The sequence below is a fragment of the Triturus cristatus genome, chromosome 1_2 (assembly GCF_964204655.1).
Source record: "Triturus cristatus chromosome 1_2, aTriCri1.1, whole genome shotgun sequence".
Classification (NCBI taxonomy): Eukaryota; Metazoa; Chordata; class Amphibia; order Caudata; family Salamandridae; genus Triturus; species Triturus cristatus.
In genome coordinates, this window is record NC_140580.1 from 1,038,588,808 (window position 1) to 1,038,606,426 (window position 17,619).

Here is a 17,619-nt window from a genome sequence, read left to right on the forward strand (position 1 = left end):
ATTCTTATGTTCAAGTTAGCATAGAAATGGGTTCTTCAAAAAAGTGCAGGTCCAAGTGGCAGATGGACCGCCTCCTCCTTCAAGATCCAGTATGGCTTGAGGAGATTAGACGCTGGCTACAAGATTATTTTACTATTAATGAAGGGACTGCTGATATGTTTTCTGTCTGTGGGGGTTTTAAGGCCGCAGCCCGCGGGCAGATGAGTGCCGCTTCTGCCAAGAAAACTAGGGAACGTTCAGGTCAAATTGCACAGCTTCAGCAGTCGTTGGTCCATGCTTCTAAACTTGTGGGCTCCACATATCGGGCTCAGCTGGAACAGGCCAGGAAGGCATTAAGAGATTTCTTTGTCTTAGGAGAAATAAATAGCTCTCAGACATATTTCCAGAAGGTGCATGAAGAAAGCCAAATGTCTGGAAAGATGCTAGCTTGGTCAACTAGGGCTCGACAAGAATCCGCCTGTATCGTAGAAATAATAGATCCCAAAACAAACACATTAGTAACTGACAGAGCTGAAATTTCTTGAATTTTTGTCAATCATTTTCAACAAGTATATACCACTAAATATCCGGTTAATCCGGAGATGATTCAGGAGTATTTCGCTTCACTTCAAGTACCTACAATATCCCAGAGTCTAGTTACGATGTTGCAGAAGAGAATTACAAAAGCCGAGATATCGGCAGTTATTAAGTCTTTGGCCGGAGCTAAAGCTTGCGACGAGGATGGAATGCTGATCGAATTTTATAAAAGTTTTGTGAAGGAGCTGACCCCATTTTTGGAAAAATTATTTGATTATATTAAAACTGGCGGGTCGGTATCTTCCGAATTAAAAAGAGCGATAGTAATTCTTCGTAAAAAAGGGCAAACCGTCTAATAATTTGAATTCCTATCGACCCATCAGTCTATTGATGCCGACTATAAAAAAATGTATGAAGATTTGGGCCCAGCGATTCACTTCTGCAGCAAAGGAAGTAATTCACGGTGATCAAACGGGGATTATAGCAGGTCGCATGATGACGACCGATACTCGCTTTTGGATTCAAGCCCTAGATTATTTTAATATCAATAAGACACCTGCCTGCATCATGATGGTAGATGCAGAAAAAGCCTTCGATTTAGTTAATTGGGATTCACTATTTTATGCAATTTTTAGGTTTGGAATCCTGTCATCAGTAATAACTATGCTTAAAAACATTTACCTTGGGGCACAGGCACAGATAATAGTTAATGGGGCCCAAGCAGGGTTAATACATATAAATCGCGGGACTAGGCAAGATTGCTCCTTATCACCTCTTTTGTTTACCTTTTTTATTGAACCTCTTGCTATTAGATTACGAGCTAATAGGAATATTAGAGCCCCGATCGATGGAATGGCGAAATTGAAATTTTTCGCCGATGACGCCATTTTATATTTAGATCCAAAAAAAAAAAATATCTGCTATGGCAGAATTTAGGAAATTCAAACAAATAGGGGGCTATAAAATTAATTTCTGTAAAACTGAAATTTTTATGTTAAACACCGAGCTTGAGTGCCTCCCAGACGAATTAAAACAACAGGCAATAAAAACCAATCCCATATGGTATCTGGGAATTTACGTTACAGGTCATTATAGGGAGCTGCTTAAGAATAATTATGAAGCCACCAGTATTAAGATTCAGAAACTGTTGGATAAATGGACTAATCTTCCTTTAATTTTAATAGGATGAGTGGCACTGATTAAGATGTCTATTTTACCTCTTTTGATATTTCTTTTTACTAACATTCCGGTAAAGGTTAACGTTAGTTTTTTTAAAGGGATCGATTCTATGATTAGGTCATTTGTGTGGAATAAAAGAACAGCTAGAGTTAAGGTGCCAATTCTGAAATTAGCTACTCAGCTGGGTGGGTTGGCACTTCCAAATATTCGTTTATATTATGATTCATCATTTTTTGATTATGTAGCATGTTTACTGTCTAAACCACTCCAGGTCCACAACTTCTTTGTCATCAGAATTATCCAAAAGGCCGGAACTCAACTTCCTACTTTTTCTCTCTGTTTTTTTTTTCATTAAAATTAACCGAGTGCCGAGACTTAGGTTTATATATTCATTCTACTCAATTGAAAAAAATGGAATGATTCTGGCTGGGGGACAGTTAATCAATTTTGTATTCAGGGTAGGCTGATTACTTGGGAAGAAGTACAGGATAGAAGCCTGGGTCCCAATAAACCTTCTTTTTTTGAATGTATTCAAATTATTAATTAAAAAAAATATATATAATTTTATATTTATTATCCCCCAGGAAGATATGCTTCTGCATTATATATTTCGAGACTATCTGGAGTGGGCAATTGGTAGCGTTTAATGAACTGTCAAGACGAATCTCCTTTGGTTTTAAAGATGCTGGAAAAAGTCACAGCTCAAACACAATGTGTTTTTTCTTATCAAGAATGGCAAAAGATTTCAACCTTAGGTAATAAGGCTCTGAGAGCTGCTAACTATAAAAGAATTACAGGGAACTTATTTCAAATAACACTTTTTCAATAAGGAGTACACATTTATATACTCGTAACTGATTCAATCTGAAATAACCTAGAGACAAAGACAGGGAGAAAAATATTTCAAATCAATTGAAAAATTACTTCAGTAACCTGGAGAATTATTTACTTCAGCCGAAGTAAATATAGTTTATTTCATGAATAACAATTTACTCACAAAAATTGTTTAGTCACAGATTTTTTGATGCTACAGGCACAGTTAACGAAAGTGAAAAAGTGAACCCAGTGAAGTGATCATAGCCTTTGAAGTGAAGAATATGTGAATAAAGAAAAGGTCTTAAAAACACTGAGAGGCATTCAACAATAACATGAATCTTTGTTGCTCTCTCTTGGTTTGAATCAGTTACGAGTATATACATTTGTACTCCTTATTGAAAAAGTGTTATTTGAAATAAGTTCCCTGTGAACATTGTTATTGCTTAGTGCAAAATACCCAGTTCATAGGGACATATGGGTTGCTCTTGTGTTTGCTAATAATAATATAATATAATATAATAATATAACTATAAAAGAATGGCATTTCTTCCACTCTGGATGGCATATTATACCCCAGAAGCATTAAACAAAATATATCCAGAGGTGGCAAATAGTTGTTTTCGCTGTGGTACTCTAGCGGAAGGGAGATGGCAGCATACTTTTTTTTCTTGCCCCAAGCTGATAATTTTTTGGGAAAAAATATTTGCATATTTTAGTATGGTGATTAAGAGAATGTACAAACCCTCAGCAGAAGTTGCTTTGTTCGGGATAGGGAGTAGGGAGGCGATACTATCAAAAACTGAGGGACGTTTTCTTGCTATTGTTATGTTGGTTGCCCGCTCATTAATTTTACAAAATTGGAGATCATCGGAAATACCTTTGTTTGAGAAATGGTTGATAAATATGAAACGAACAAAGCGCTTCGAAGAAGCCTATGCCAAACGGGTGGGGGCAACTAAGAAATTTTCACGGGTCTGCGAGTATTTTGTTGATTGTTAATTTGATGACGGTTTTTTCTTTTGGCTGCTGCTATCAGTAATTAATAATTAACGAACAAGGATTTTTATTTTGTTAGTTTGTTTGAGTTTAAAGTATTTGTTAAATGTAAATATTGGCTGCTTCTTGTTGGCTCTGCTCAATAAAAATAAAAAATTAAAACATTTTTCCCATTTAAGCAAAGAAGACTCTCACTGTTTGATCAGAAAGAAAATAGTCCCTTAGTAACAGAAAGAAGAAAATCTCATATAAAAATGCAGCATTTAAACTGAGCGTGAGCTCTTTTAACATACTTGTTTTATTTCCAAATGATGATGTTGTGCAGAAATGTTTCTTTTTGTTATGAAGATGTTTCAGCTATCGCATAGATAATTGATAGCAAAATATACAAGTTGTTATTTAAGAAGGTTAGCTATGTAGTTACATTTATGGAAAAGGAATCCTGCATGAGAAAATGTTCCATAAGAATCTAATCGCCATCTGAAAGTAACAAACCTACCAATACTGTCTATGGACTATTGAATTTGTGTGAGAAGAAAAGGAGTGATCCTGTTCCCAGGAGAACACTGAAAGCTGATCGGACGAGATGAGCAGAAGATGCAACATGAACTGCAATATTATTGTTGACTCTTTATAATAAAGCCTTATAGCCCGCCGTAGTGGGCTATACCAGCCATTAAATACCTGATCCAGCGTTAAAGGCCCAAGGTATAGCCTAGCTACGGAGTGCTATAAGGCTATTAGAACATTCTGCCAGTAGAGGGCAGAATGTTCTAACAAATAAAACAAAGGCTTCTCGGAGCCCGAGGGGGTTTAAACCCCTTCGGGCTCCAAGAGGCCTTTGTAAAACAACATTGAAATGTTGCTTTGCAGGCTTTTACCGGCCAGTAGAAGCTCGGAGCACTCCATTAAATGGAGTACTCCACATTCCAATGTTCTAATATTGGATATTCCTAGAAACAGTTACCACTAGTCTTTATGACTTTCCCTGAGCTATTTATTTTATTTAGATTTCTTATAAAGCGCTAACAATCATCCTGAGGGATATCACGGCGCTGAGATTGCTACAGTGTGGATGCAGTGGGCATAGTTGGGTGGATTTAATCGAATTCGGGGAAAAGGAAGGTTTTTAGTTGTTTCCTGAATGCCAGGTGGTCCTCTGTAAGTCGGAGGGCCACGGGAAGTTCGTTCCACTTCCTTGCGGCGACGTAGGAAAAGGCTCGTTCACCCATTCTGGCTTTCTTTACCCGGGGTATGCTGGCTAGAGCTGAGATTTGTGAACGGAGGTATCTAGTGGGAGTGTAGAACTGAATCCTGTTTCTAAGGATGAGAGGGCCTGTCTTGTGAAGTGCTCTATGAGTGATGCACAACATTTTAAAAGTTGCTCTTTGCTTTATTGGCAACCAGTGTAGATCCCGCAGACAGTTTGTGGCCGAGTCAAATTTTCTTTTCATGCAGATAGCCTTGGCTGCTGCATTCTGAAGCATTTGTAGCTTGGTGAAAAGGTACTCTGCCATGCCAACGAACAGAGAGTTTCCGTAATCCAGTCTACTCATCAGGAGAGACTGAACTAGGATCCTTCTGCATTCTAATGGAATCCACGGAAATACTCTTTTGAGCATCTTCAGAGTCGCAAAGCCTTTGCCGCATATAGCGGCTACATGAGTTTTCATGGAAAGGGAGGTGTTGATCATTATTCCAAGATTCCTTGCAGTTAATGTAGGGGCAGGGGGGATGCCCAGGGCTTCGGGCCACCAGGTGTCATTCCACAGTTGCGTGTGGCCTCCAAACAGCAATATCTCTGATTTGTCTGCATTTAGCTTGAGGTAGTGCTTATGCATCCATTCAGCCAAATCAGAGAGACAGTTCAGAAGCCTGTCCTTGGAGTTGTTCTTCTCGTCCAGGATTACAGTGAGTTGGGTGTCATCCGCATAGGAGCAGATTTCAACACCCCATTTTCTGCCGATTCCGGCCAGGGAAGACACGAAAACGTTGAACAGAGTAGGGCTTAGCGAGGCCCCCTGCGGGACCCCGTATTTGATGGTCCGGCGGGAGGATGAAAACTTGCCCAAGTGCACCGATTGAGATCTTTCCGATAGGAAAGACCACAGCCATCCCAGTGCTCTGTCCCTAATGCCTCTGGTAGCTAATGTCTCCAGGAGCAGTTTGTGTGGGACGGTGTCGAATGCCGCCGAGAGGTCCAACAGGATTAGGGCGACTGTTTTCCCCTGGTCCACAAGCATTCTGATGTTGTCAAGCACGGCCAGGAGAGTTGTTTCCGTGCTGTTGTTGGCCCTAAAACCTGTTTGCGTAATGTCCAGTAAGTTATTAGTTTCGAGAAAACTGACCAGTTTTCTGTTGACCAGTTTCTCCAGGACTTTCGACAAGTAGGGGAGCTGGGAGATGGGTCTATAGTTGGCCGGGTTGTTGATATCTAGGCCTGTTTTTTTTAAAAGGGGGATGACTATGGCGTTCTTCCAACTGGATGGAAATTCTGCCACTTCTAGCGAGTGATTCAGCACTTGAGTTACTGCAGGCAGATGAGGGGAATAATTTGTCGGAAAATATGATGGGGGCAAGGGTCCAAGGGGGAGCCAGATTTAATTTCGAGCATTGCTTTGCCCACTTCCTCTTCAGAAAATGGACCAAAGCTAGTACAGTGGGCTTGGGAAGTGGGTGGCTCATGGTCTGTAGGGGAGCCCGCCTCAGGGTTGGGGAAGGAAGAATAGATCTTGTCTATCTTTTCACAAAAGAAGTTGTTCATTTTGTCGCAACTGATTTGTGAAGGAATCAAATTAGATGATAAACTAGACGGGCTACATAGCTCATTAACTATTTTAAAGAGCTCTTTGGAGGAATCTTTATTCTCTAGAATTCTATGAGAGAAGTAGTCCTTTTTTGCCTTCCTGATGGCTTTAGTATAATGCGACAGTCCTTTTTTGTAAATTGACCTAGTCTCTTGAGATTTTGTTAGCCTCCATTTATGCTCATGCATGGTGCATTTCCTTTTAAGTAACTTTAGTTCCTGGCCGTACCATTTTTCTGACATAGTACGCCTGGGTTTAGAATTCCGACACTGTCGAGAGCAGTGCTCGAGAGCCATTGCGATGTGGTCCTGCAATCTATCTGTTGCTTCATCGACACTTATTTCTCCTATAGGGGGATGTACAAAATGTTTCTTAAAAGTTTCAGCCTTGAAGTTAGCATAACTTCTTTTGTGAGTTGCTGTTTGATAGGAGGGCCTAGTGTTTTTGGCCGGTAGTTGAATATCGAATTCGACCAAAGAGTGGTCTGTCCATGGTAGTGGTCTTATCCCTGAGATGGAGATAGGGTTAATATTGGAGAAAATCAGGTCGAGAATGTGTCCGGCCTGATGAGTTGGTTGGTCAATTCTCTGAGATAGCTGCAGTATCTCCATATTCTCCGTTAGTTGTTTAGTGAGAGGATTATTGCTGTCATCGTAGTGGATGTTAAAATCCCCTAGGAGTAGTATATTTTTATTCTGAAGACAGATTGGCATAACTTGTGCCAAGAGATGAGTATTGAATTCAGAGGTACAGCCCGGGGGATTATAGGTGACGGCTCCCCCAAATAAAATGGTGGTGTTGAAGGATAAAGAAAATGCCATAACCTCGTGGGTACTGGCCTGAGTAATCGCTTCTTGTTTGCAAGAAAATGAGTCTTTAAACAGCAGTGCAACCCCTCCTCCCTTCTTTTTCTTCCTATTCAAATTAAGAATTTTGTAGTTCTCTGGAAGGGCCGTGGCAATATCCGGGGTATTGTGGTTATCTAGCCAGGTCTCTGTAATGAAAGCTAGGTCTGGTTGGTCATTTTCTAGAATGTCCCATACTTCCATTGCATGTTTGGGGAGGGACCTTACGTTGAGATAAATACATTTTAGAGTTACTTCGAGGGTACCGGGGTTAGTGGGGCAATGCCCGGGGTTGCTCAGCCAGTGACAGTTCCAACAGCTGACTGGTCCCATGGTGCGTAAGGGTTCCAGTTTAGCACATAATGCTTGTGTGTAAGAGTCCGCAGTGTTTAGGTTTCTTAGCTCGTTCCCTAAATAAGAGATGGAGCATTTGCTCAGTGGCCGTTTGCCCCGACTTGCCTTTTCCACACTGCTGTTTGCAGTTGCTACTGCTACTGCACATTTCTGCTGCCTTATTTCATGTTGCTCAGAGACACTACTGAGTTTCTTAAACCTCTCTTTATGGGAAGTTATCCTTTGATCGATTAATAACTATTGAATTGATTTAAGAGATTTATGCTTGATCTCTCACTCTCTCGAACTTGAACTCTTTATGGGTTCCGACTGACATGTTTTTACCCGATTCTTAGAATAGGGATTATTTTCTTAATGGAACACGCTTTTATGCATTTTATTATTATTTATGTCTAACCAAAGTTTGAATACTGATTTCTGTTAATGATTGTTTTATTGGAATGTAATAGGAATAAAATATATGATTTTGAATAAAGATGATTTACTAAACCTTGAATACCAAAAACCTTTTAAACTTACACCTAACTCTCATTATTGACTGAACTCAGAGTAGAACTTGTGATCATAATTTATATGAGAATGGGCCCCTGATTTTCTCTAGAACAACAGTAAGGGTCCATCAGACCTGGAGATAGTGAACACAGCGGAGATCAGCCCCTACTCCTACACCTCAACAACTGCATTTAAAGTAGTGTAATGTAGGGGTAAGCAGACCAAGGATGGAGGAAATAAATAGGAGATGAAAGAAGATAGAAATGTAGCTGATATCTGTAGAGAAGACATATAAGTATTAAATAGACAGGAAGGGACCTAAGAGGATATAAGAAAGGGAGGAGGAATAGGTGGAGACAATTAGGAGGAGATCATAAAGAGAAAAAATGGAACAGGATTAAATCGAAAGTGACAGCAGTTTGAGAAGAGAAAGATGACATATGGAGTGGAGACATTTCATCATAGAATAGAACGACATAGGAGGCTTTTGTAGAGAAAAGAAAGGGGCTAGAGGAAGAAAGGGAATAAAAAGAGAATTGTAAATAGAGAAAATAGATGAAAAAGAGTAAGAGCGATGAGGCATTGAAGGCAAAGAGAAATTGTAAGGAATAAAAAGCTAGGTGATCATAGGTGGAGAAGAGAAAGAGTGGATCTCTATGGTGAAATGAGCAAGAGAAGGAAGATATAGGGCAGCAAAGGCGAGAATGACAAAAGCGCATAGGAAGAATCAGAGCTCAAGCCCTTGCTTGCATACAACTCTTACAAAAACCACTTACAAGCTTTGACTGGCTATGAAGAGTATTGAGAGTGACCTCATCATAATATGACGATTGGTCCTCTGGTGGGGGAGGGAGGACAGGACCCCTGCTGACCTTCTGGGCTGGCCCTGGCTGTTCTCAAGACCATATTTAAATTTAAAGATGACTGAGAGCTTCATTTATGCTATGCTTAATCTAGAGCAAGAGTTTAGCTCTGAACACAAACACCTCTGGTCACCACCTCATGCACTATCTCTCACTCTCTGAACCTGTACACAAATCCTTGCTTTGAGGATAACAAGCTCCTCTGAGAGTGTTCCCTTGCCTCAAAACCAGACCCTCCTTACAGATCCAGAGCTGAAAATAACAAACTCTGTAAAAGTTCTCGACAGACCACATCACTTATCATAAAAAACTACTTGTTCACTAAGTTTCAAATCTCCTTAAAACGCATTTTAAAGTGCGGTGAAAGGGAGTGGTTTCGAATAAATCATGGACAAATTATCTGTAAACCAAAGGGCATGATCATAAAGATTCTCACTACAGCTATGTTTTCAGAGAGTGCAATACTGCTTCCATGAAAGATACTTCCCGTGGGTGCACAAATAGATGATGTTTTCAAGTGGAGTACCCTAAGGTGGAAAATGGCACATTCTTACCCAACTAAGACATCCCGAAGCTGTTGAAAGTTCTGATTATGGCTAAATTCCAAGTGACTGATGAGCCTCGCCCGAACTGAAGGTCTCTCTATTGCTGGACCCAAATGCTCACATGGCAGAAGAGTCATTTCTGAGAAGCAATATCAGCCATTGAATGACTATTTATGGGGTATGACAATAACTTCAGAGATATATCCCAGCTGATGGTTGTATAATATCCATGCCCAAAATGTCTCTTTATAAAGGAAAATTATGGGCTGGATAAGTCCTGAATGGAACCTCTATATACAGTAATATTTTGTTTCCCATAGAAAGGAGCGCTCACTATGGACCAAACTGCTTCCTAACACTGACCAATGTTTTTTAGCCCAGAGCACCAACTATACCAAATAATGCTCTGAGCCTTCAATATTTGACTTACCACTGATTGTAGTGCACTTGTCCTTGCAGCCTCATTTACCCTAGATATGGTTCTTAGCATCTGGGGACGCAGCACACCTCATACTAAGTGTCCCAGGGCACATCCTTTACTATGTTTCAACTTCAGAGCATGCATGTGGCTTTGAGATCATTGAGAGCGCCAATGCTGTTCTGAAAATCAATCATGTTCCTCGGCTTCTGAGCCTCGAGAAAAAGCTCAGATCCCAACGCAAAATTGACTCTGAGATTCACTCTGTTTCTCAGTGACACAAGCCAAGCTATGAACACAACAAACTCTGCCAAGAGAGTTTCTCATTCTAGATAAGAGTATGACAGATTTGGGTAATTGGTTTTTGTGTAATTATGAGAATTTCTGCAAAACTTATTGTTGGACGTAGCACTCTGGCAGGGACACCCCCAAACCTTTAGCCTTCACCCCCTCCTGTTTTCTGATCCCATTTTGCTTGGCTTTTTGGACACTGTACACTTTGCCCCTGCTAATCAGTGCTATAGTGCTTGTGCTCTCTCCTTTCAACTTTGTAAAATTGGCTTACACACAATTAGTACATTAGGGGGACATGCTTCATTGTTTTTTGCGGTAGCAAAGGCGCAGATTTGCAAAATCTGCCCCTTTGCGAGCTTAATTTTTGCATTTGAGATACATCATCCCAAAATGCAAAAATCGCAATTTAAGTAATCGCAAAATTGTCATTACTTAAATTGTGATTTCCTAAATGCAATTCAACAAATAAAAAATATCTGCAATTGCGCTTATAAGAAACGCAAATTACCATCAACTTACAGTTGATGATAGTTTGTGAAAACTTTGAAAAATGCACTAAAGTGAATGTTTTAATGTTCTATATTGAACACAAACATGCCCTTTGGGTATGAGTGTGGGCAATATGTTCTTAATTGCACTTTCAGGGGTGCATCAGGGTGTCCTTTTGATACCCTTACACCCTTGAAATTGCAGGCGCAATTTGAAGGTACCTATTTGGTACTCCCAAATTCCGCATGAAATTCCCATTGATTCCTACGGGCCTAGAAGCCCTTAGGAATGAATGGGAAACCATTCCTTATTTGCAATCGCAATTTGTGAGTCCCAAATAAGGAATGTGTAGGAATCGCACAGTTTTTGCGATTCCTACATGCATAAGGAATTGCGATTCCTAAATTGCGCTTTCTTAAGAATTGCAAATTAGGAATTGCAATTCCTAAGTTTGATGCATGTGGCCCTTAGTTTACTTGTAAGTAGTGGTGGGCCGAATTTTTAATTCCAGCAACGGAATTAGAGGAATTTTGTTATTCCGTGTTACTTTTGTAACGTCGAATTACTGATAAATTACACCGCTCCGCTCTGCCAGAGAAATGAATCAGCACTAATTATTTTAAAGGCTGTCAGACTGGGCTCACATCTTACCGAGCTGCTGCCCTTCCCTCTTTAGTGATCAGTGTCTCTAGCAGGAAAGTGTCACCTGCCCCTTGTAGAGGGGCACAATGATACCCTGGCTTGTGCACTGTGCTGCGTGGGAACATAACACACTCCACAATCGGTGTCAGCTCGGGAGATCCACCACGTGCGGTTCCTCCCCTTTTATTAACCCCGTGAGCCACACCTGGCCCACGGAGGATGTGATACACCAGTTACGTCACCGGCCAACAGGACCATGGACCTGTTACACCCCTCGCCGAAGGGCGTGCGCACAACATTCTGCGCTCAGCCAGCTCATCCAGAAACTTTACGCTCTCTGCCAGGCTCTCTGCTCCCGGTAGTCGTGACCGGCCTCCTCCAGAGAGGCTGCGAGGGAATGCCAATGTGTAACATTCCCTAGAATCACGTTTCCCCAGGACCTCCCTTTAACCCCCTTGGCTCAGCATGTTGCTGTTAACCAAAACCGAGTTTCGTGTGTTCAGGCTGACCAAACGACATAGCTTGAGCAACCTTTCAGGAACACAGGAGGCAATCATCCACGGGGACGGAGGAGATAGCGTGCAAAAACAAACACCCATAGCTATCCAGCCATACACACTGTCAGCTGGACACTGTGTGCTGCACCAGCGTACAGTCAGCCCTGTGAGCATTTTATAAATTACAGAGAGCGGGTGTGTGTGCATCGGGCAATAAACTGTCCACGCTGATGTTTAAGCGTAAAAGGCCATTTATTAGAACCAGGCTGCACAACATATCAAATAACCAATAACATCAAATAACCAATAACAAACCCCCCAACATCAAACTCTTCATCCATTCACTCCCTTCACCAACTCCGAACTCACCTCTCATTCCACTCCATGACCCGTTCCGTTCTTCATCAATTTCTTCACTTCTCTTCTAGCATCCTTCCTTGTATCAACCGGCATTACACTTATGCCTCCAGCCCCTCATCATTCACTTTCCCCCCCCGAGGGATGGGTGCGCCCGCCAGTGACTCCCTCACCCCTCCCAAGTACCGCTAACCGTTGCACACCGTCATTCCTGAACAGTAGCGGTTCCTCCAGTCACAGTCCTGTATGAGCAATCACTTTAATGTCCTTGCTCTGTTAAGCTTTCTCCGAGCTTTCTCAACAGCCCCATGTTTAATAGCCCCTCTCCACACTCTCCGAGGAACAAATTCTGTCCATGCAATGCAGGTCCCCGCCATTCTTTGTTTCATGCTCTCCTAGTCCCTTTGCATCAGCTGTAAGAGCACCAAACCCGACAGCCGAATCAGATTAGTTTCTCTCAAATGCAGAATTAACAAGTCCGGGCATCCTTTCTGGGTGACCATCTTCGCGAGCCAGGGCAATAGTGCCCCCCATCGCATCCCCCCTTTTCCCCACCAATGCACCTCATGATGGCTTCCTTTGAGTCCCAGGTTACGGCCGTACACCTGTTGCTCCGCATACTTGGAGGCCTAATGCACAAACGAGTGACCGACAATCCACGTGACCATCTTGGCCCCCGGGCCACCCACGCAACCTACGGAGAGAAAAAAGCATTAGTATCACATTTCCTGAAACCCCATTATCCCCCCCTTCAGGCCATACCCCCAGTCCAAATCCCCTCATTGACACACATAGCACTCGCAGCACCTAGATTTCCATCGCCCAATCTGCTGAATCTTATCCTAGGACTACCCCAGCCACGCTGCCACTGTCGCTGCGCCAATACGGAAAGAATGAGTTCCAAAACCCGCCGGATTCATCCCTAACCTTCGCCATGCCATGCGCAAGACTGCCAATAGTTGTGCCGCTGTCACCCATACCCCAGACGCATGACCGAAGATCTCCCCCCTTGGAGCCCGTGACGCCTGTAAAAACAATCCGCCATTCAGCCACTGGACATGCTCCCCCACAACCACTCTCGCTCAGACAAACCCATTTTCCCCGTCCCAACTGATCCATCTTGGGCTGCCCCAACCAAATCCCCAGGCAACCCACATCCAACCTAACCTCCTTATACCTCCTCCCACCTACCCTTTTTGTACCCAACAACTGAGACACCCTGAACGCCCCAAAAAACATCCACACCATACATAAACGAAGAACCACAACCTCCAAACCGTCATAACAACATAGAGGTAACGCCTCAACTAATCTGACCAGCAAGTCAAACGTAATCGCCTCCCTTAACACCCCTTCCCCCCCTTTTCCCTGCCCCAACCTTTGAGTACCCTACCAATGATCACATCCTTTGTGGGATCAAAGGCAAAAAACAAACTGCAGTAGAAAGACACTCCTGCCAACTTCCCTGCAATCGTCACGGAAGGCAGACCTTTGTCCATGCAATATAAGACAAACTGTAACACTCCCTGTTCCATTGTCGAGCGGTCTCCGGTCTCCCAAAACCTGCCCATAAAGGATCCAAACTCCACCCAGGCCAATCTGTAGGTCCGTCTCGTGGTGTCAGCTATCGACTTCTCCTTCAGGCCTATCACCCTCATTCCCCCCATGCTCAGATGCCGTCCGGCAGCTTGGTCTTGTACTGATCTACTCCAGGTGCCAGTCACCGGAACCGTCGCCGCTGCGAACGAGACAAAGCATCCGCAATGTCATTTTTCACCCCAGGGACATGCTTTGCTCGAATCACCACATTCAATCTCAGACATTTCAGCATAAAGCTCTGCAAAAATCGCAGCAATCTCAAATCCCATGCCCTCTGCCAGTTGACCAACTCGACCACATTCATATTATCCACATAAAACAGTACCGACCGATTCTGGAATTCAGAACCCCACACCTCCAGCGCTACCAATAGGGGAAAAAATTCAAGAAACGCAATGCTTCTCCCTTGCTCCATCCAATGAGCCAGCTAGTCTTCTGCGCACCCCCTGCCATCCCAGAAAACCCCAAAGCCTGCTGCCCCAGCCAATTCAGAATAAATTTGCACTTGCCAAACCATTTGTTCCTCCACAAAATCCAGTGATACCCCATTGAAATCAGTCAAGAAAGTCAGCCACGTTCTCAGATCCGCCCAGACCCCCATGGAGATCCGAACCCTGTGGTGCAGTAAGACTGCACCCGACATGGCCATGCCGAGCCGCTTACAGAACGTCCGTCCTGGCCTCACCACCCTGTACGCGAAGTTCAGGAAACCCAACAGTTGTTGCACCACCCTCAATGCGATCCTCTTCTCCCCAATTGCCCACAACAGGCATGCTTGTATTTCTGTCACCTTCGCATCCGAGAGCCGAGCTATCCACTGAACAGAGTCCAGTTCGATTCCCAAGAATGTCAGTCTACAGCTGGGCTCAGTCGTTTTCTCAGGCACCAAAAGGGACTACAAAACGCTGCTTCATCTCCTGAAATCGGGACAGTGCCCTGCCACAGTCCCCTGAACGTGCCTTGCCCAAAAAGAGAAAATCATCGAGGTAGTGAGAGACTTTCCGATGCCCGCTGATTTGTGTAAAAGCTCATTGTAGGAATGTACTGAACATCTCAAAAAGCGCACAGGAGATCGCACAACTGGGCATAGGCAGCACCTTGTCCACGTATATGGCACCTGCAAATTGCATCCCCAGGAGGGAAAAGTCCGCAGGGTGAATGGGCAGCAGGCGAAAGGCCGATTTTACGTCACACTTCGCCATTTCTGCCCCCGCCCCACACACCCGCACTAGGTGGACCGCATCATCCAACGAGGCATAGAGCAAACTCTGGAGTCTGCTTCAGCGGTGAAATCGTTCACAGACTGCCCCTCAGGCCACGAGCGGTGATGTACCATGCAAAACTCACCCTTCTCCTTTTTAGGCACCACTCCCAGTGGGGAAATGATCAAGTCTTCCACAGCTCAGTCGACAAACGGGCCCGCTATCCTGCCTTTGTCCTCCTATATCTGCAGTTTGGCCGCCACCGCCCCCGGCAATTCCTTGGCTGATTTCAAGTTGTCAGCCCATCTCCTTTCTTTAGGTCCCTGATACCTCACCCGAAAGCCCTCTGTGAAACCCCACGGAATCCTCAACACCGCCTCCCTGTCGGGGTAACACGAGAGCCAAGGGCCCATTGCCTCAACCTTAACTGGTGTAGGCGCCCTTCTGCCCAGTCCGTCCCCTTCCTTTCATGGCCCGCCACTACTCTGAAGGTGTGGCCAAGGTAAAGCATTGGGTAAGGGCATGTCGTCCCCCACACTTGGAACACTCATGCTTGAACTTACAGGGGTAATGGGAACAATAACCCCTGTTGTAAATCCAACACGCTTCCGTAGTGCTGCTACCTGGTTTGACAGGTGGCCCCGCACTGTACGCGAAGTTCAGGAAACCCAACAGTTGTTGCACCACCCTCAATGCGATCCTCTTCTCCCCAATTGCCCACAACAGGCATGCTTGTATTTCTGTCACCTTCGCATCCGAGAGCCGAGCTATCCACTGAACAGAGTCCAGTTCGATTCCCAAGAATGTCAGTCTACAGCTGGGCTCAGTCGTTTTCTCAGGCACCAAAAGGGACTACAAAACGCTGCTTCATCTCCTGAAATCGGGACAGTGCCCTGCCACAGTCCCCTGAACGTGACTTGCCCAAAAAGAGAAAATCATCGAGGTAGTGAGAGACTTTCCGATGCCCGCTGATTTGTGTAAAAGCTCATTGTAGGAATGTACTGAACATCTCAAAAAGCGCACAGGAGATCGCACAACTGGGCATAGGCAGCACCTTGTCCACGTATATGGCACCTGCAAATTGCATCCCCAGGAGGGAAAAGTCCGCAGGGTGAATGGGCAGCAGGCGAAAGGCCGATTTTACGTCACACTTCGCCATTTCTGCCCCCGCCCCACACACCCGCACTAGGCGGACCGCATCATCCAACGAGGCATAGAGCAAACTCTGGAGTCTGCTTCAGCGGTGAAATCGTTCACAGACTGCCCCTCAGGCCACGAGCGGTGATGTACCATGCAAAACTCACCCTTCTCCTTTTTAGGCACCACTCCCAGTGGGGAAATGATCAAGTCTTCCACAGCTCAGTCGACAAACGGGCCCGCTATCCTGCCTTTGTCCTCCTATATCTGCAGTTTGGCCGCCACCGCCCCCGGCAATTCCTTGGCTGATTTCAAGTTGTCAGCCCATCTCCTTTCTTTAGGTCCCTGATACCTCACCCGAAAGCCCTCTGTGAAACCCCACGGAATCCTCAACACCGCCTCCCTGTCGGGGTAACACGAGAGCCAAGGGCCCATTGCCTCAACCTTAACTGGTGTAGGCGCCCTTCTGCCCAGTCCGTCCCCTTCCTTTCATGGCCCGCCACTACTCTGAAGGTGTGGCCAAGGTAAAGCATTGGGTAAGGGCATGTCGTCCCCCACACTTGGAACACTCATGCTTGAACTTACAGGGGTAATGGGAACAATAACCCCTGTTGTAAATCCAACACGCTTCCGTAGTGCTGCTACCTGGTTTGACAGGTGGCCCCGCACTCCCTGGACTGGCATTATATCCTCCCACCCCACCGTGGGTGGGACACGGCGGAAAGGACCGGTACGTGACTGGCAATCCGCTGGCTGTGTGAGTAAATGCTGATAATTGCGTGGAAGACATCCACTGGATCCATAATTCCAGATCCACCTCCCCCCAAGGCTTATCAGGGTTCACACTAATCCTAGCCAGGAATTCCTCGTCGCAACTCAGCCAGGCAAAAACCCCAAAATGCATCTGGGCTTTCCTAATGATATCCATGTACTTCAGTAGTGATATGGCCCTGTCCAGAAGTTTCTTGCAATAAATACTCGCGTAAATGTGAAAGGCCGATGTCTAACTTTCAATGTTCAACGGGACCCTGGGCCGTCTCGTGAGTTATACCAAAGGGGATGATGGACGGAGCATTTGAGCAAATCAGACACTCACCCCCAGTCAACTGATGTGGGTTTAATCCATCATCATTCTTTAGCTCACTCCACCACCCCAGTTCAGACATGGCCATATGCAAATCAGTCTGACCCTGTGCCTCATGGGAACAGTCCAGCCCGAACTGCTAAGCCATGTCTTCCCTGGACCGGAAACAAGCATCCTGGGACAGGTTTCGGGTTCATAACCCTCATCAGCCAGGCGATCTTGAATCCAGTGGCAAAGTGAGCAAGGGACCCACGTCTGGGCATACCCTGCCAACTTAGGGCTAACAAAGCGATACCAAAGGGGATGATGGGTGGGGCATTTGAGCAAATCAAACACTCACCCCCAGTCAACTGATCTGAGTTTAATCCATCATCATTCTTTAGCTCACTCCATCACCCCAGTTCAGACATGGCCATATGCAAATCAGTCTGACCCTGTGCCTTATGGGAACTGTCCAGCCCGAACTGCCAAGCCATATCTTCCGTGG